The sequence below is a fragment of the Choloepus didactylus genome, chromosome 7 (assembly GCF_015220235.1).
Source record: "Choloepus didactylus isolate mChoDid1 chromosome 7, mChoDid1.pri, whole genome shotgun sequence".
Classification (NCBI taxonomy): Eukaryota; Metazoa; Chordata; class Mammalia; order Pilosa; family Megalonychidae; genus Choloepus; species Choloepus didactylus.
The window spans coordinates 104,212,140-104,230,993 of NC_051313.1; the positions used below are offsets into that span (position 1 = coordinate 104,212,140).

The 18,854-nt window shown below is 36.7% G+C and overlaps 1 protein-coding gene across 3 annotated transcripts in view; it reads right to left on the reverse strand.

Moving 5' to 3' along the window:
• Positions 1 to 18,854, reverse strand: part of LOC119539768 (CD2 associated protein) — a 180,297-nt gene that overhangs the window by 160,296 nt on the left and 1,147 nt on the right. The gene's annotated exons all lie outside the window — the stretch shown is intronic.

Genomic DNA, 18,854 nt, shown 5'->3' on the forward strand with positions numbered 1-18,854 from the left:
CCAACACAAGTTTGATCCTGCCTCTGTCGTGTAACATCTCTGACCTTGGGCAAGCAACAATCTCTCTAACCTCAATACCCTAATCTAAAGTACGGGAACAATATTTTACCTCATAATGTTGCTGTAGGGATTAAACACCCAATACAGTGTCTAGGATAGTAATTACTCATTAAATGTTAATAATTACCAAAATATCAGCTGAAAAGAAACTTAAAACTTACCAGAAAATGGAAAGTTGCTAAAGACAGTTTCATTCAACTCTAAATAGATTTTAAAAACATAATGAAGTTATAAAGACAACTACAACAAACTGTAAGTTCAAGAGACCTGAAAATTTTTGAAGTAATCATTTGAATTTCTCCATATTTCTAAGTGTCCACCAAACATACATATGCACAAATAACACAAAAACCTGAAGTTTCACAATCAAAGAATTTCTAAATTCAAGAAACCAAAACCATTATCTGGCCACAGTTAAGAGCAGGCAACTATTTTTTACTCATCTTTGTACTTCCCCAGATCCCAACACAATGCATGACACACAGTATGTATACACAATGGCTATCTGTAGCACTGAACTGAAAGATACTATATTGCCTAAAATTTTCCATTCATATTTCAATTTAATTTGATTTGCAAGGAATTTAGTTCTCATATAACGTGGCATAATTCAAGTATAATGGTACTCAACATACACTCAGCAAATACTAGTTGAGTGGCTGCTACAAAAAAGGCACTTGTTTGATTGACTTGGGATACATCAAACTGAAACAAGTTCCCTGCTCTCCTGGAGTATGTATGTACTCCAGGTTAGCCAAAAGGGGAAAATATATATATATATATTCTAACAGGGTGAACTAGAAATAAGCAATAAACATAATAAGTAAGGAAATTACGAAGTCAATTATAATATGGATGACAGAAGGGATAAAAGAAAAAGTAGGGCAAGCTAAAAGGGAGATCAGGAATGCTTATCTGTAATCCAAATGACAATTCCCAGAGGATGAGTTAGCCATTTATTTCACATTTTAGCATAGTTAAGAGTAAAAGCCCTGAAACAGAATCACCAGGGTTCAAATTCTGGCCTCGAATTCACTTACTACTTCCATGCCTGTCTCCTAATCTGTTACATGAGAATAGCAGTAGCCAAAGTTTACAGGGTTGTTATGAGAATTAAATGAAATACTGTCTGTAAAGCATTTAATACTGTGCTTGCAATGTAAGTATCCAAAAAAATAATAATAATTAAATTCTAACACCTATTACAACACACTGCAATCTCCCCACTAAAGATTAAACTAACTGTAACAATCTTGTCTTGTCCATCTTTTTATTTTAAGTGCTTCTGTCTGTGCTCAAAAGATTTCAAGAAATATTTGTTGACTTTAAACCAAAGTGTTTATTGATTAAGCAGACAAAATAGAATTAAAATTATTATTCTTCCAGGACAAAAAATTAGTATGGGATATGACAGGTTAAAAATAACTAGAAATTTTAGAACGTGGGAAAGAAATCATATAATACCTATTTAACAGTCGTTAAGAACTTTTTTCAGATCACAAACCTGGCTGAAAATCTGATGAAAGACACAGACCCTTTACCTGGAACAATCTCCTCACTAATGTTCACACAAAATTCTGCACAATTAAAAATGACAAGCTTCTGAAATGCTGTCCCCCATGTTGTTTTTGGGCATTTGTTACACCCCCAAAACTTATTTTAGTGTTTTCCTACTGAGCGCTTCACCAAGTGTACTTGTTTATTTGTAAAACCACTCTTAAATCTTCATTAGTGGAGAACCTAAGATGGCGGCTAGGAGAGAGTGGGCAAAAAAACACCTCCATGAAAAATACTAGATAAAAGCCAGAAAGTGACCCAGAACACCAGTTCCAGTGATGCACCAGCTGGACAAGGTCTGCTAAATCCACAGGGACTGTACACTTGGTGAAATCGGGAGTCTGCATTCTGAAATGAGTAAGCCGCTGAATATTCAGCAGCCATGCTGCGGTGTAGGGAAACCCAGGATTGGCATTTGGAGGTGGACTAGTTCTTTTTTAAAAAACCCAAAAGCAGCTGCAGATGCGGGAGCAAAAACCACATAGTGAAGCATGGCAGGAACAGACTGTGCGAATGCCTCAATATCTGGCGTGGAAGATAGCCTTTCACGCACCTGCTAATTGTCTTGGAGCGAGGAAGGCAGAGGTTAGCCAAAAGGGGAAAAAAAAACATGCCCCTTGCAACCATCTTCCCAGTGGGCCGGGAACATTCCTGCCCGGCGCAGGGGCCACAGCCCAGAGCCACGTCAAGAAGCCCAGTGTGACAGGGGGTGTTACCAGTGACACGCAAACACGCCACAGTGTCGGACGTGGACAATAGCCTTTCGCATAGCCTTTCGCGCACCCATAGCTAACTGTCCCAGAGCTGGGAAGGCCGAGCTGTGCAAAAAGGGGGGAAATTAACATGCCCCATACAGCCATCCTTAAAGTAGGCTGGGAACACACCTACACGGCCCAGCAGCCCAGAACTTCCCTTGACGGATGGCACGCACTTGTGACACAGCACAACCTTCCCTCAGTAGAGGCCCTAGAAGGGCACAGCTTAGAAGAGGGACCTACTCAGAAATCCCAGGGACCACAAGCCAATACCAAAGACTTCTGGGTCAGCGGCAGAAACAATCTTTGGCGAGACTGAAATGAAGGTTTAGACTCTTGCAACAGCTTTAAATCTCCAGGAACACTTGGGAGGTTTGATTACTGAAGCTGCCCTCTCTCCCTAACTGCTCAGACACATGCCCTACATTCAGGACAGACAGCACCAACAACATACCCAAACTTGGCGCACCAATTGGACCCCACGAGAATCAGATGCCCACACACCACAAAGACAAAGTTGGGGAGAACTGACTTGAGGGGAATAGGTGACTCATGGATGCCATCTGCTGGTTAGTTAGAGAAAGTGTATGCCACCAAGCTTTAGATCTGACAAATCAGATTCATCTTTGAATAATCCCACATATCCTAAAAGAACCCTAACAAGTAAAGCAAATGCCAAGAGGCCAAAAACAACATAAAATTTTAAAGCATATGATAAAACCAGACCATATGGAGAACCTAAACCCAAGCACCCCATCAAAAGATCAGAGGAGACACAGTACTTGGAGCAATTAATCAAAGAACTGAAGACAAACAACAAGAGCATGGCACAGGATATAAAGGACATGAAGAAGAGCATGGCACAGGATATAAAGGACACCAAGAAGACCCCAGAAGAGCATAAAGAAGAAATTGCAAGAGTAAATAAAAAAATAGACAATCTTATGGAAATAAAAGAAACTGCTGACCTAATTAAAAAGATTCTGGATACTCATAGTACACAACTAGTGGAAGCTGAACAACGAATCAGCGCCTCAAGGACCACAAAACAGAAAATGAAAGAACAAAAAAAAGAATGGGGAAAAAAATCAAAAAAATCAAAATGGACCTCAGGGATATGACAGATAAAATAAAACGTCCAGATATAAGACTCATTGGTGTCCCAGAAGGGGAAGAGGAGGGTAAAGGTCTAGAAAGTGTATTCAAAGAAATTTTGGGGGAAAATTCCCCAAACCTTCTACACAATATAAATACACAAAGCATAAATGCCCAGCAAACTCCAAATAGAATAAAGCCAAATAAACCCACTCCAAGACATATTCTGATGAGACTCTCAAATACTGAAGAGAAGGAGCAAGTTCTGAAAGCAGCAAGAAAAAAGCAATTCACCACATACAAAAGAAACAACATAACAGTAAGTTCTGACTACTCAGCGGCCACCATGGAGGCAAAAAGGCAGTGGCATGACATATTTAAAATTCTGAGAGAGAAAAATTTCCAACCAAGAATACTTTATCCAGCAAAGCTCTCCTTCAAATTTGAGGGAGAGCTTCAATTTTTCACAGACAACCAAACGCTGAGAGATTTTGCTAATGAAAGTCCTGCCCTACTGGAGATACTAAAGGGAGCCCTACCGACAGACAAACAAAGAAAGGAGAGAGAGAGATGGAGAAAGGTTCAGAACTAAAGAGATTCAATATTGGTTCAATAAAGGACATTAAGAGAGAGAAGGGAAAAATATATCTGACAAACATAAACTAAAGGATAGGATGGATGGCTGATTCAAGAAATGCCTTCACAGTTATAATATTGAATGTAAATGGATTAAACTCCCCAATTAAAAGATATACATTGGCAGAATGGATCAAAAAATATGAACCATCAGTATGTTGCATGCAAGAGACTCTTCTTAGACACAGAGACACAAAGAAATTGAAAGTGAAAGGATGGAAAAAATATTTCATGCAAGCTACAGCCAAAAGAAAGCAGGAGTAGGAGGAGGGAAGATGGCAGCATAGAGAGGGGTGGAAGCTAAGTAGTCCCCCTGGAGCAACTAAAAAAAAAACAGAAACAACTAGTAAATAACCCAGAATAACTGCAGGGGGACAAACGAGACCGTCCACTCATCATACATCAACCTGAATTGGCAAGAATGCCCAAGATGACAGCATAAAATCTGTAAGTAAAACCTGCGGATCCAAGTCAGGAACCCCCTCCTCCATAGCCTGAGCTGCAAAGCCTTGTGGTGCCAGAGAGAAGCTCTCTCCCAGCAAGCGAATATAACTCAGCTGAGCTCCAACTGGGGTTTTAAGTAGCGAGTGTGAACTGCTCACTATGGGTATGAATCCCCAAAAAACAGAGAGAGGCTTCGGGTGACAACTGGCCTTGGAGAGCCAGAGGGTCGCCTTGGACTGGGTCTGAAGGGGACTATCTGTTTCTTTTTCGGCTTAGTGGAGAAAGCCCCAGTCATTTTCAGTTCCCAGTGCTGTGACTCAGAGAAGGGTGGAGTTAGCACAAGCAGGAAGAGAGACCATTAAAATGCTAATGGCCTCCCCTAGGGGGTCTATCTTCTCTAAGAGGAAAGGAGTGGGGCCCTTTCCATTCAGAACCAGACGCTGGGGGAACATGGCCACACCTCCTCACACCAGTCAAGAATTATAGGCTGACAGGCGCCACCTGCTGGGCAGAAAAGCACAGTGAACTGAGGCATCAAAGAGTGGAGCCATTTTCTAAGACACAGCCTCAGGGAAACCAGATATTGAATATTTCTTCCCTCTGGAACCTGAGCCTGTTCTGGTATGGGAAAACCTGATTTGGATAACCAAGGAAACCATGCCTAGACAACACAAAATTACAACCTACACTAAGAAAAATGAAGTTATGGCCCAGTCAAAGGAACAAACGTACACTTCAACTGAGATACAGGAATTTAAACAACTAATGCTAAATCAATTCAAAAAGTTTAGAGAAGATATCGCAAAAGAGATAGAGGCTGTAAAAAAAACACTAGGCATACATAAGGCAGAAATCGAAAGTTCAAAAAAACAACTAGTAGAATCTATGGAAATGAAAGGCACAACACAAGAGATGAAAGACACAATGGAAACATACAACAGCAGATCTCAAGAAGCAGAAGAAAACACTCAGGAACTGGAAAACAAAACACCTGAAAGCCTATACACAAAGGAGCAGATGGAGAAAAGAATGAAAAGATAAGAGCAACATCTCCGGGAACTTAAGGATGAAACAAAGTACAAGAATCTACGTATCATTGGTGTCCCAGAAGGAGAAGAGAAGGGAAAAGGGGCAGAAGCAATAATAGAGGAAATAATGAATGAAAATTTCCCGTCTCTTATGAAAGACATAAAATTACAGATCCAAGAAGCTCAGTGTACTCCAAACAGAAGAGATCTGAATAGGCCTACGCCAAGACACTTAATAATCAGATTATCAAATGTCAAAGACAAAAAGAGAATCCTGAAAGCAGCAAGAGAAAAGCAATCCATCACATACAAAGGAAGCTTAAAAGGATGATGTGCAGATCTCTCAGCAGAAACCATGGAGGCAAGAAGGAAGTGGTGTGATATATTTAAGATACTGAAAGAGGAAAACCTCCAACCAAGAATCCTATATCCAGCAAAGCTGTCCTTCAAATATGAGGGAGAGGTCAAAATATTTTCTGACAAACGGACAATGAGAGACTTTGTGAACAAGACATCCGCCCTAAGAAAATACTAAAGGGAGCACTACAGAATGATAGGAGAAGGCAAGAGTGCATGGTTTGGAACACAATTTTGGGGGATGGTAGCACAGCAATGTAAGTACACTGAACAAAGATAACTAGGAATACGGTTGAGAGAGGAAGGTTGGGAGCATGTGAGACACCAGAAGAAAGGAGGAAAGATAAGACTGGGACTGTGTAACTTGGTGAAATCTAGAGTGTTCAACAATTGTGATAAAATGTACAAATATGTTCTTTTATGAGGGAAAACAAGCAAATGTCAACCTTGCAAGGTGTTAAAAATGGGGAGGCATTGGGGGAGGGATGCAATCAACATAAACTAGAGACTGTAACTAACAGAATCATTGTATTATGCCTCCTTTAATGTAACAAAGGTGATATACCAAGGTAAATGCAGATAAGAAGGGGGGATGGGGAGGTATGTTAGCCACTTGACATTGGTGGTGTTGTCTGACTCTTTACTCTACTTTGATTTAAGGTTATTTTTCCTTTTGCTGCCTCCCAGTTGTCATTTTTTTTTCCTCTTTCTTTTGCCTCTCTACCTTCTTTGACTCTCCCTCCTGCCTTGTGAAAGAAATACAGATGCCCTTATATAGATAGTGGTGAAGGTTGTGAACACATAAATATATGACCATACAGAGAACCATCGATTATTTACTTAAGATGGAATGTATGGTGTGTGAACAAAACCATCTTAAAAAAAAAAAAAAAAATGGGTTGATGACAAAACCTTGAGGGCAATATACTGAGTGAAATAAGCCAGACACATAAGGACAAATATTGCAGGGTCTCACTGATAAGAACTAATTATAATATGTAAACTCACAGACATGAAATATAAGATACCAAGATATAGGACGAGGCTTAAGAACGGGGAGCGGTTGCTTAGTATGAGCAGAATGTTCAACTAGGATGATCTTAAATGTTTGGAAATGAACAGAGGTGTTGGTAGCAAGATGCGAGAATAACTAACAGTGCCGAATGGTGTGTGAATGAGGTGGAAAGGGGAAGCTCAGAGTCATATATGTCACCAGAAAGAAAGTTGGAGATCAAAAGATGAGAATGTATAACACTGAATCCTATGGTGGGCAATGTCCATGATTAACTGTACAAATATTAGAAATCTCTTCCATGAACCAGAACAAATGTATGACAATACAATTAGAAGTTAATAATAGAGGAGCATATAGTGAAGAAATATATACCTATTGCACACTATATACTACAGTTAGTATTTCAACATTTTTTCATAAACAGTAACAAATGTACTATACCAACACTACGAGTCAACAATTGAGGGGGGTTGGTTAGGGATATGGGAGGATTCGAGTTTCCTTTTCTTTTTTTTTCTTTTTTCATCTTTCACTTTATTTCTTGTCTGGAGTAATGAAAAGATTCTAAAAATTGAACAAAAATTAAGTGTGGTGATGGATGCACAGCTGTATGAGGGTACCAGGGGCAAATGATTGTACACTTTGGATCTCTGGATAATTGTATGGTATCTGAACAATCCCAGTAAAAATTTAAAAGGAAAAAAAAAAAAAAAAAGAAAGCAGGAGTAGCAATATTAATCTCAGATAAAATAAACTTTAAATGCAAGGATGTTATGAGAGACAAAGAAGGCCACTACATACTAAGAAAAGGGGCAATTCAATAAGAAGAAGTAACAATCATAAATGTTTATGCACCCAATCATGGTGCCACAAAATACATGAGACGAACACTGGCAAAACTAAAGGATGCAAGGGATGTTTCCACAATAATTATGGGAGACTTCAACACATCACTCTCTCCTACAGATAGATCAACCAGACAGAAGACCAATAAGGAAACTGAAAACCTAAACAACCTGATAAATGAATTTGATTTAACACACATATATAGAACATCACATCCCAAATCACCAGGATACACATTCTTCTGTAGTGATCACAGAACTTTCTCCAGAAGAGACCATGTGCTGGGACACAAAACAAGCCTCAATAAATTTTAAAAATTGAAATTATTCAAAGCACATTCTCTGACCACAATGAAATACAATTAGAAGTCAATAACCATCAGAAACTTAGAAAATTCACAAACACCTGGAGGTTAAACAACACACTCCTAAAATAAATGGTTTATAATGTAGAATGTAGGGGAACTAGCAACAGAGAGCAATTAATAAAGGGGGAACAATAACCCAATAAGAACAGATAAGCTATCGTGGGTAAATTTAACATTCTGGGAGTGCCCAGGAATGACTACGGTTAGTTAATTTCTGAGGGGTATGGTAGAAACAAGTTCACAGAAATGTTGCTATATTATTTTCTTGGGGTAGAGTAGGAACATGTTGGAAGTAAAGTAGTTATTTTAAGTTAGTTGTCTTTTTCTTACTCCCTTGCTATGGTTTATTTGAAATGTTTTTTTACTGTACATCTTTTTAAAGAAAAATTTTTTTGATATAATTAAAAAAAAAGAGTTAATTAAGAGTTAATGACACAAGCAAACAGACAAAGGTACCCAGTGTTCTTTTTTACTTCAATTGCTCTTTTTCACTTTAATTATTATTCTTGTTATTTTTGTGTGTGTGCTAATGAAGGTGTCAGGGATTGATTTAGGTGATGAATGTACAACTATGTAATGGTACTGTGAACAATCGAATGTACGATTTGTTTTGTATGCGTGGTATGTGAATATATCTCAATAAAATGAAGATTTAAAAAAAAGAGTTAACGACAATCAATGCAATATATGATACTGGAATGGATCTAAGCATGGAGGAGAAAAGCTCAAAGGGGGCATAAGGAAAAATTGGAACATAATAAATTTAAGCTTTATATCCATATTAATTTTCCTGAATTAACTGCAGTTAAGTTAATGACACAAGTGAATATACTTGTTCACAGGAAATGTACATGGAAGTATTATGAGTTCAAGGAGTATGATATATGTAACCTGCTCTCAAATGTTCAGAAGATGATAAATGAGTAGATAGATAATTGATAGAAAGATAATAGATATAGCTGAAAGAAAGAGGGGGAGGGAAGGGGAGGGAGGGGGATGGAGGAAGGGAGGAAGGAAGGGAGGAAGGAAGGAAGGAAGGAAGGAAGGAAGGAAGGAAGGAAGGAAGGAAGGAGAAAGAAGGGTACTGCAAAGGTAGCAAAATGTAAAATTGATAGATACAGATATCTGGGGGTGGGGGGGTGTTGGAGTTCTCTGTATGGGGTTTGTATTGTATTTGCAACTGTCCTATATGTTTTAAATTATTTCAAAATAAAAATTAAAAAAAAAAATCTTCATTAGCTCTGCAATAAAGTGTTATAAACTGAAGGAACAGCATCCTTATTACCAAAGTCCAATTATACTTCCAAATAGCAATCCACATATCATCCAAAAGCTTCAAATTCTCTAATACACCAATAGATCTGCCAAAAATCACATTTTATTTTAAAAAGAGAATGAAATAGACATGAGACATATTATGCAATCCATTAAACTGAGCATTTTTTCCATCAAAGAATATACTTCTTATGTGACAGCAAAATTATCACTAATTATATATTTAATGCAGTTAGATAATGCTAGAAATTGTTTATTCACCATTAGCAAACCCTACAGAACCTTTATGTTATAAATTAAAGTACATAATACTTTTTAAATATTCTCATATATACTTTCATTAGGTTCACAGAAAACCTAAAAGTACGCTGCCCAATATGCCAACCGTCAGCCACAGGTTGCAAGTGAGCACTTGATCTGTAAGTAGGCCAAATCTGTTCCTTTATTTTTTCCCTCTTTTGGTTTAATTTCCTAGAGATGTGCTCCTAAAGTGGAATTATTAAGCTTTGTGACTGGTTATATGTTGCCAGAATGCTCCTCAGGTAAAAACAACACTGTTCAGGTTATGTTACCCTTTTTAAAGCAAATTACCCTTTATGCCTGAATTTGTTTACCAAGATAAATTAGAGACCCATATAGAAATATGTCTCATCTACAAAATGGGTAACTTTCCCATTATGCAGCATCAAAGAAACATGTATGGAACAGGCAATCAGTAAACCCACCTGACAAGAATCTCAATATCCCAGATTAGTGATTCTCTACTAAAGTGACCAAAGAGCCCAATGAGTCATACAAAAAGAATTAAAGAAAGTTAAACCTCTATCAATTTGAAACAGCAACTCCATTAGGCACATTCTGTTAGCCTGGTTTAAATAGCACATATTTAAACTTTGTATTATTCAGTAGAATGGCCCTCTCTTCAATTAGTCCAAATTAAAGTATCAATAAATCACACACACTTTTGTGGATACAAAGCAGGTTTCTGATTAAGAGTGTTAAAATTTTTTAAGTAGAATAAGTGATAAGGTCTCTGGAGTCAATGAGCTCAGGGCAGTAAAGAAATTTAAACATGAAATGAAAAGAAAAACAAAGGACCTTTTACTCAGGCTTTAAACTATGAGGTTTTAACTATACATTCAATTGAGTTTTGTAGAATATAAGGAATATAAGGAATTTAAGCGAATTTTGTAAGAAAGGGGTTTCCCTGAGATTTGAAATAGCCTGTATTTTCAAATAACACTCAATCATACAATTCTGATTTATAAACAGATTTACTGTGATCATTGATAATCTTTCTGACTCTTTCATAAATTGTGTTAAGAACAGCCATTATTAGTAAGTAAAAATGAGTTCCTCCTCTTACACGGCATTCACAAGCACACACGTGCACACACAAACCAAAACAGCAGCGTGAAGTACTTTTCAAAGAACAACCTGCAGTATCAGAGCAGGAAGTTTAATTAAAGCCTACCACAAAACTTTGCTCTTAGAACACATTTCCAAATAAACTAAAAGTTGCTTCTAACACAGAGAATAAGAAACAAAAAATGTCAAATATTATACATCTGAAAGACCAACTTTAAATATGTTTCCCCAAAACATTTACTCTACTTTGACAAGGAGTATACGGTCTGGATTTTACAAATACATGAACTTCTACATTTACAACCCAAAACAAACAATATGGCCTTGATGATTATGATTTTCACATAATATTCTAGTTATGAGACTTTTTATAGCTAATAGAGTTAGTCTAGATGTTAGGTAAAGTTCTGGCCTCCTCAGTACTTGGCCACTGATAGGAAGCTAAGAAGGATAAAACAGTTTTAACATTACAGGTAAAGGTATCTCAAAAGTGAAAGCTTTATTCATTATAAAGACTCATTGTCAGTAGTAGAGAAGAAAATATCTTGGCTACTGCCAAGTACCCGCTATATCATTGGTCAAACCAACCAGAAATGTACAAATCCTATTTGCTTTCCAATGAAGGAATCCATATCCTGATCCTTATCCTTCTATTGTTACATTTTAACTCCTCTGGCAATGAAGGGCATTGGGACATATCTTAATGTACAGCATTTCTTCTCTCTCGTTTGGATTTCTGATGGTTTCACATGTTGTTCCGGTTTGCTAATGCTGCCATTTTGCAAAATACCAGAAATGGATTGGCTTTTATAAAGGGGGTTTATTTGGTTACACAGTTACAGTCTTAAGGCCATAAAGTGTCCAAGTAAGGCATCAACAATAGGGTACCTTCACTGGAGAAAGGCCATTGGCATCTAAAAAACCTCTGTTAGCTGGGAAGGCACAGGCATGTGGCTGGCATCTGCTCCAGGGTTCTAGTTTCAAATTGGCTTTCTCCCAGGATGTTTCTCTCTAAGCATCTAGGGGTATTCTCTTAGTTTCTTCCAGGCAAACTCCAGACTAGCAACGGCTGTCTCCAAAATGATTTCTCGGCTGCAGCAGCACTGAGTTCCTTCCGTTTGTCAGCTCTTTTCTATTGCTCCAGTGATTTAATTAAGACCCACCCTCAATGGGTGGGGTGAGACCTCCAAGGAAATTATCCCATCAAAGATCTAGCCCACAGATGATTGTCACATCTCCATGGAAACACTCCCAACCTAATCAATGCTAATACATCTGCCCCCACAAGATTGCATCAAAGAACATAGCATTTTGGGGGACATAATACATCCAAATTGGCACACGTTAAGTTTTATTCCTATCACGGTGCTTACAAGCCATCCCAACACATTCATAATACTCATCAATAACAGAGGGAAAGAGGCAGGAGCATTTATGTCAGAATATGCAAGAGTTATGGGAAGGCTAAGAAAAAAAAATCAGGTGATTCTAATAATAAACCCAACCCTTAACACTGCTGTAAATTACTTGAAGCACCGAACCTTTTATTTCTTCTAAATCCCTTACCACCTAGCATGGCATTAAGCACATTTCTCACATTAAGGCAAATACTTTTTTGACTGATCTCTCACCAACAGATCCTTGATGATTGACCTTGCGACAGTACCTTCCTCTTAACAGGTGGTAGTAACTATTTATTATTATTACCATATATAGAGTATTTTTCTATTAGAAAACCCCTAGTGATCAGATGCTACAGAGTCATTCTCCTGGAATTTCTTGGACACTGAATCATCAAAAAGAACCTGAGTTTTGTGGCACTGAAAAAGAACTACAACAAAATTGGAAGTTAGACTCTCTCATGTTAGTCACCCCTGTTTTGCAAATGAGCTGAGAAGCAGAATAAGACCATGACAGGAAGTTTAATGAGGTACACAAAGTTTGAAAGATTATAAAATACAAGTCTACTAGGGCCACTGGAAAAGACTGGTATGGTACAAATAGGTTCTAGGAAAGAGGGAATCCATAACATTGCCACATGTAACACTAGATCAATAACTTAAACCAGGTATCAATTTCGAATAATGGATTTTTTAAAAAACAGAGTTTCCTAGAGAAAAAGCCCTTTTACGTGCAAACTATAAGCATGCTTTTTTCAAATAGGGTCAAATGAAAACAGTGAGAGAAGAAAGTAGAACATCTAGCCACCTGAGATCTTCAGAAACAAACAATAAAGAGATGTTAAGTTTAGTCCAAAAGAGGAAACATTTAGGAGCTCAGAAGGAAAGTGTCTACATCACTTGGGGCTAAAATCAAGGTAATGACTCAAAAATGATAACATGTAGTATAGACTCAGGCCAGAGAAGTCCAAAAAGATTTTGAAGAGAATTCTATCTGTTTAATAGTGGTAATAAATGACTACTGTGAACTAGCCTAAAACACGCATCTAACAGAAACCCAAAAGAAGGCTGGGGGGGGGGGGGGCAAGGGATAAGGAGTATGTACACTCTAAGACCACTCTGGCAAAACCAAGCGACCAAAAATTATTAGCACTTTCAAGTTTCTTATGCCTTATTTCCCCACTTATCATCATTTTATTGGCAGTAAAGACTATTTATGCCCTTAATAAGTATTGTGTGCTTACTTCTGAAACAGAAGGTAATGTTGAAACTCTCCCATCTCCCTTGCACTGGATCTGAAAGGAGAGGAATGCAGGTGAAAAAGAAAAAAGCAGCAAAGAAAAAGAAGGCACATCAAATCTCTGGGACCCAAGAGACAGAGGGGGTGTTAGATTATATCCAGGAATGTGTTCAAGCACTTAGGTAGACAGAAGGTTCCATTTCATCCCATAGTTACCTGAGACCACTTACATAGTATCCTATAGTCAGCTAGTAATGTAGACTACTAATTTAGGACTCAAAACAGTAAATATATGTAGGGGCTCAGTATTACTAAACAATTCCAATATTACAATATTACACCCTAAACAATTCCAATAACCAAGCTCATTTTTGCCTCCTGGGAACAAATCTCTGCATTCTCTCTCTCTCATAAGAAATCTGTACCGTGTCTGGTTTCAATTCCCTATGGCTAGGTCTTTTAAGTCCTACTATCAGACTCCCCTTCCTCCTTTGACCCCAGGATGCCAGTTTAAACCTCTATCTAATGTCTTTTACCAATCTCCATTCCACTCCCACACCAAACTGGTCTGCCCCACCTATCTGGCTACAGGGCCTTTTACTACATACCACTGATGTTGACAGGCTGGCTATGGTCATATTCGGTCTTCCATCCAGATCACCCAGACCACTGTCTGTCTCCTCCTCCCTCTATAAGTCAACTAACTTACTGCCTGACTGCCAGGACTGTCCGGTCCCTATTTCTGCTTGTGTTCAGTTTGCAGAGTAACTGGATACCAAATCCAAACAACTAAGCAAGACATACCTCCACCATAATGTGATCATCCAATTTACCTAAATTTCAATCACATCATTTAGATTTCATTCACCCATTCTTTTCGAAACACAAACTCTCTGCAAAGTTTCAGATCTTTCACAACTTGTTTCACCAGTTTATCTAGGAGGCCAAGAATTGTTGATCTCTCCTTGCCTCAACAGGTCTGCCCTATTCTCACCCAAATCAAGAATCATGTTACACCTCTTTCTCTGCCTATCTTCAAGCCCTTAACACAATGACACCACTTCTTTATATACATTAGAAAATTAAAGAAACATTTTTATCAAACTCAAATGCATTTAAGAATAGGAGAAGATATTCCAAGCCAGAGAGGAAAAATCAAAGATTTAGGACATGTATAAATAAAAATTTAGGGGTAATTTTGATTGGCAATACAGCATGAACCAAAAACACTTCAGGGTTTATGTAACCTTTTATCTTGAATATCTTAAAAATTAAGACCGCCTTATTAAGTTGCGACATCGTTTTACTTTGCAAACCCCTCATTTTAGAAAAATACATAGTAAACCACACTGATTTCTATAGGAAAATATCAAATATTACTAATTTGAATTTTCACCCTTAATGTGATTTTTACGGAATTAAATCTATTCAAAGTTTGAAACACTTAAATAAATCTGATCAGCATTTACTAATTAAAGAACACAACTAATTATTAGATTTGCTAGTGATCCAACTTTGAAACAAAAAAAATTCCTAATATTGCTTTTTCATGCCTGGATTAGTCTAATTGAAGTAAATCCTGAAATTGAAAGGTAAGTCATTAGCAGGCAATTTCTATTTGCAACTAGTTAACTGCATGAATCAGGATTTTCTCCAAAATATGCAACAATGTAAAATATAGAAATAATTTTCTCAATTATATAAGTAAACATAGCATCTCTAAATAAATTGCTAATTTCTATCAGAAAAAACCTTGTGACTTAAACATGTTGACTTAAAATGTTATGTGAGCTTATAAAATAAATTAAAACTAAAAAGTGCATAACCTCATCTAAAATCATCAAGAGAAATTAGGTCCATGAAATTCTTCCTACTCTTTCAAACATAAAAATTTATATATACACAAAGACACACATAAAGAAAAATGGAATAGAACTGAGAGTTCAGAAATAAACTCACACCTCTATGGCCAACTGATTTTTGACATGGGGAAAAGAACAGTCTCTTCAAAAAAGTGGTGCTGGGAAAACTGAATAGCCACATGCAAAAGAATGAAAGTGGACCCCTACTTCACACCATACACATAAATTAATGCAAAATGGATCAACAACCTAAATATAAGAGCTAAAATAATAAAACTTTTAGAAGAAAACAGGGAAATATCTTCAAGATCTTGTATTAGGCAATGGATTCCTTACACCAAAAGCATGAGCAACAAAATAAAGAAAAGATAAATTGGTCTTCATCAAAATTTAAAACTTCCATGCAAAGGATTTCATCAAGAAAGTAAAAAGACAACCTACTGAATGGGAGAAAATATTTGGAAATCATACATCTGATAAAGATTTAATATCATGAATATATAAAGAACTCCTACAACTCAAAAACAAAAGACACAGAATACAATTTTTAAGTGGGCAAAGGACTTGAATAGACATTTCTCCAAAGAAGATTTTCAACAGAACTCTTCAAAAGAAGAATTTTTCATGTACCAATAAGCACATGAAAAGATGCTCAACATTACTAGCCATTAAAGAAATGTAAATCAAAGCCATGATGAGATACCACTTCACACACTAGGATGACTAAAATTACAAAATAAAATAAAAAGGAAAATAATTGCTGACATGGATGTGGACAATGCAGACAAACAGAAACCCTCATACTTTGTAGATGGGAATGTAAAACAGTACAGCTGCTGTGGAAAATAAAGAGTTTGGCAATTCCTCAAGAAGTTAAACTTAAAATTACCACATGACCCAGCAATCCTACTTCTAGGTATCCAAAAGAACTGAAAGCAGGGACTCAGATATTTCCAATATCCATATTATTACCAATGTTCATAGCAGCATTTCTCATAAAAGTCAAAAGGTGGCAGTAACCCAAGTGGCCCCCAACAGATGACCCAAATGTGGTATATTATACAATGGAATACTATTCAGCTATAAAAAGGAATAAAGTTTTGAGACATCCTACAACATGGATAAACCTTGAAAACATAATGTTTGGTGAAACAAACCAGACACAAAAAGACTGTATGATTTCACTGACATCAAATAACTACAATATGCAAATACATAAGAGACAAAAAGCAGATTATAGGTTATGAGTGGTGTGTGAGTGGGATGGGGTGTCAATACTTAATGAGTTCAGAGTTTCTGTAAGGGGTGATGGAAAAGTTTTGGTAATGGATGGTGGTGATGGTAGCACAACATTGCAAATGTAATTAATGACCCTGAGTTGTACACTTGAAATTAAAGTGGGAAAAGTTACATTATACATAACATACACCAATAAAAATTTTTCTGAAATTAAAAAAAAATTATATATAGTGTCACTCTGCATCATTTGCTTTCTGTATTATTCTGTTCCAAAATGTAGATCTGCACTTTTGGAATAAGATATAAGATACTATCTCCCCAAAGCTCTCCCTAAATTCTTTCACATAGAATGCCTCAAATGTCTTTGACAAGGAATTCTTCCATATTTCACAAATGTAGAAACTAAAACTATTGCTTTAGTTTAATATAAAATTCAAATAAGTCTCTACTAGTACTCATCCCACTTAAAATTTTTTCCTAAACTATTTATTACTTACTAATTATGGACTTTCTCACAATACACCCAAAATTGATATACCTTCCTACATAATTTCTACACGGTTACATTACATAAAATTCAAATTTTGCTTTAGAACAAAATCATCTAATCCCACCGAAGACAACAGTCTACTTCTGAAAAAGGTCAAAATTGAGAATTTTTCTTCAAGTTGGTGCAAGAATTAAGGCAATCATTTTGAAATAGAATCATCTTGAAAATGAAAATAACAACCACAGTACCAACACTAATCATGAGCACTTTACAAATATTAGCTCATTCAATCCTAACAACCTAGGAAACTGGATTAGAAAACTGAAACAGAGAGGTTAAATGAAGAAAATCAGATTTAGAGACATCTCCCTTTTAATGAATTTAAGAAATTTAATATGAATCATTACATGAACAATAAATTTAAATTATACATGCACCTGGAAATATCTGACAAATAGTTTTCAAAACTATTTATTGTGGTGTTAATCACAAATACCCCAACCAATAGTCCTTCAAAACACATTCTGAACAGTGAAGTTCAGAGTACATTAAAATCACACCTCACCAAGACTATCTGGCAACTCACCTAACCAGAACCCAGCAGAAGTTAGTAAGAAAAGGACTCTGGGCAATCAAAATAGATGCTCATGTCCAGTGCATCACATGCTAAGTAAGGGCCTACTTATTTTTCCTATGTAGGATCACAAACTTGAACGTGACTTCCACACTTCCAGAAAAATTAGAGAAGGGAGGGTGAAGGAGGATAGTGAGAAGCACATCCAAAAGCAAGGTGGAAAACAAAGTATTAAAAAAAAAACAAAAAAACAAAAAACTTCAAATGCAAACAAAGTATTTAAAAAAAAAAAAAACTTCAAATGCAAAGGAATTTGATTATTTGGTATTTAGACTAACAGATCCTCAAGACATTACATTACCTCATGGTGAAAAATGATGACCCTAGGTCACCAAAAAGGTTAAATTATATCTTGCATCTATTTAAGATAGAAAAGAACTGTGTATTTAATTTTAGTATGATTTTCATTTAAGCAGCTAAAGCGGTTTCATAATATGATGCTTAATGAGCCCTCAATTCCCAGTGAGCACCACTAATTAGAAAGGCATTCATTTGAAAGTTCCAAATAGGAAAGGTTTTACTATTTCTAAGTACAAAGGCACTTCATGTATAAAAGTCACCTGAAAGCAGGGGAGAGAGAGAAGAACATAAAACTAAAAAATCTAGGAAAACAGAATAGCTAGGCAAGTGTAAACACTATGTTTAAAACATCCCCCACAAAAGAAAGTGTGGGCAGAGGTGCCACATCAGCAGTATTCTATATTTATCCTGCCTTTAAATCATTGTTAGCTTCACTAATTATTAATTTCGGTTAGTGGTTTGTTGAGATGAAGGAGTACCAACTCCCCTCAACTGCAAAAAGTGATAGCGTCCCCTAAACTGCAAAAAGTGATAGATTTACTCTCTACAAAAGCAAAGTTGGGATTAGTCTTACTTAGAACACACTCTGGCAATCTGATCTTAAAGGAAAAAAAAAACAAGAAAACTATTCTCTTTTAAATTGCTTTTAATATTTAAAGGAGTGGGGAGTTAGTGCCTACCCACACCGAACCTTGTTATCAAATGAATTGTTACACTACCCAACAAAACTCCCTTTCAAACCAGCCGCAAAGCATTCTACTTTCTCTGCCCCCAAGGAAAACACAGAGTAAAAAAACATAAGAACTTGTACTTTTCTCTCCTCTAGCAAGGAAGTCTAACTCCAAACAGGAAACTGCTCCTCTAAGGGTTCAATACCGACATCCTA